Genomic DNA, 2,737 nt, shown 5'->3' with positions numbered 1-2,737 from the left:
TGAATTTATATTAGTTCACACAAACACTCCATCCATGCTTTTGTTCCGGCCCTCCGGTCCAGTTTAAGAACCCATTGTGGCCCTCGAGTCAAAAAGTTTGCCCACCCCTGCTCTAGAGTGTGTTCGGCCAGTCTCGCCCAGTCCTGTCCCACGGGCCACTTTCTAATTAATTTCCTTTGAATGTGCACAAGTCCTTGTACTGGGGCACTAGTATATATATAAAGACAAAGTCCTTTGGAAAACTAATATTCTAATCTAGATAATTTATGACTTTTACATTTTGATAGAAGTTTTCCCCCAGTTTTCTGTTCTAGATTAACTTTGCCCATAAGCTGACGCAAAGGCACCCTCAACAAACAGTCCTCTAAAGAAAGTATGATGGTCTGCACAACCTAATGGGAATCAACTTGAATGTGCATCTATTAATATCCACACTGTGATGACTTTGAGTCAAGGTCAGAGTGGCAGGCCCTCATTCCATGTTTTTTCCCTCTCCATTCAAGTTTTCATGATTCACATGTTAATACAGTACTGGGAGAATTAAATAAACTAATATATCATGGCACTTAGAACAGAGTAAGTTTCAAATTGCATTAATAGTTTAACTCTTTTTGTTTCTTGCTGTAGCTGTTGTCACTACAATTAGCTATAATTATCAGTATTGAATGCCAACCTGCATGACTGCTTCACCCTCCTGCTCCCTCTCCAGACCCCAGTGCCTTTGGCCCATTGCAGCTATGAAACTACAGGCAGATTGAGGGGGAGACACAGCTCTCCACTTTAACATTTTGACAAAGGGTTAAAGTAAGTCCCTCTCTAAAACTCCCTCTGCAGGATTGTGACTGAATTAAAACTTAATTAAAAAAAAAATAATTAACTGAGAGTTCATGGTTAACAAAAAAGGTATATACAATCAGCAGTATTTACAACAATTGATCCATGTGGTTCTCAGAGCCACTGACCCAAAATTAGGCTCATGAATTCCCTAACAATCTAGCATTCTAGCTGACCACTTGCCTATCAGTAGCAAGATCGGCTCAGATCTCACCATCAAAAGAGCAGTGCGACAGGAGGTAGGGGAGGCTGGGGGAAGGTCAATGGGGGTAAAAAAAAAGGCGATATATGTACTAATATAGGTAATATTTTAAACAATAAAAAAAGACTGGTAAAAACAAAAAATAAGAAACTAAAATAAAATTTTAAAGAATAATATATTAAAAAAAAAAAAAGAGCAGTGGGGGAGGAAGCACCAACGCTTGGGAGGAGAGCATAAGGTTCAAGATGGAAAATCATGACCCAGATAATATTGTCAAGGAAAAACAAATTGTTGATAGAATAACCAGAAAAGCCAACCAACTTTCAGAAGCAGAAAGGGATCTACTTGAACATGGATTGACATGTATTGGACTTAATGCTGCTCTCTGTGGCCTAATAGCAAAGTCTTTTTTGGTGCATCTTAAATGTGACACAGATCTGTATAGATGCTGGTGTAACAATGGCAGTGATCCCATTTTTGATAGTGAACGTATCTTACAAAGGTTTATTAAGTTTACCATTGAATGCAGGTGATTTAAATTGTGAAACCTATACCATACGCAAGGTGGATTGGTTGTACTTGTTTCTGGTGCTCTCTACCCTGTTTTCTTGGCTGTACCTATGAATGGTGGCCTGGGAACCTGCGATGCCTCAGTCCTGCTACCAGAGAAAGGAAACATCGTAACCTACTGGCTCAGAATTTCTAAGCCTGTCTTTAGAAAGATGTCATTTCTCATTTCGCTCCAGGCTGGATTTGCAACATACCTCTATTCTAGACAATATAAACTACCGATAAAGGTTCTTCACTTCCCTGAACCTGTCCTAGAAATTCTGTGATTGTTAAGTAAATGTGTACACAAAAATAAACTGTGATAAAAATAAATAAACAAAAGAGCAGTGTGACATTCTGTTCTCGGTTTCATTATTATGAGGCCCAGAGGAGAAAAAGGCTCCCATTACTCCAACCAAAGGCTTGTGTCTTGAATTTTCATTTTTATACTGCAATCTGCCTTTTCCTCTGAGCAATTTTCAACAAAAACTCTCATCTCTACAATATAACAATACATCCTAATATAGTTTAATCTATTCCAAGTTTTGTTTTGTTTTTGTTTTTTTAAGCAACACTCTACCGTCTCTCTTTTTATACAGGAAAAAAAAGCAATAAAGTCAGCGGAGATAGAAAGTTCTGCTTCAACAAAATGTACATAATTTTATATTGCAAAGCTGAATATTTAGCCTCTCCATCTAAATCCTCTGCATTTAGGTTAATGGACATTCTTCCCACAGAGCAATGGTTGGGTACACTATGGGACATTATAAACATTTACAAATGCACTCATTTTATTTCAAAAATTTCTTTAACTGCAGGTGATATGTTTGGCACTAATAAAAAAAATAAGCAATTAAAAATATGAGCCTGTCCTCTGAAGCTAAAAATGTAGTGTTAGAGAAACAAAAAATCATTTAAAAAAAGAATATGGTTTGCTACAAGTTTTATGAAAGAAACAGGAGCATTGCAGAATAATAACAGATGGCATTAGGGATGGTGTGGGATCCTTTCAGCCACTGTGTGGTTAAACTGTGTTTTTGAGATGTGATCTTGTGTTTGAGAATATCATTGTTTCTGTTATGCATGAACAGTGCAGAAGCTGGGTAAGTGTTGAAAATACTAGTTTAAAATATTCACTACAATGAAGCTAAA

General features: G+C 37.1%; 1 pseudogene across 1 annotated transcript; it reads left to right on the top strand.

The window, feature by feature from the left end:
- Positions 1-1,281: 1,281 nt before the first annotated feature.
- On the top strand, positions 1,282-1,872 carry LOC308248234 (transmembrane protein 126A-like; annotated as a pseudogene). Its single transcript has one exon. The product of its transcript is annotated as a transmembrane protein 126A-like (transcript).
- Positions 1,873-2,737: the final 865 nt, after the last annotated feature.

The sequence above is a fragment of the Plecotus auritus genome (genome assembly GCF_963455305.1).
Source record: "Plecotus auritus genome assembly, chromosome: 5".
Classification (NCBI taxonomy): domain Eukaryota; kingdom Metazoa; phylum Chordata; class Mammalia; order Chiroptera; family Vespertilionidae; genus Plecotus; species Plecotus auritus.
The sequence above is the reverse complement of the archived record's forward strand: the minus strand, read 5'-3'. Positions and strand labels throughout refer to the sequence as shown.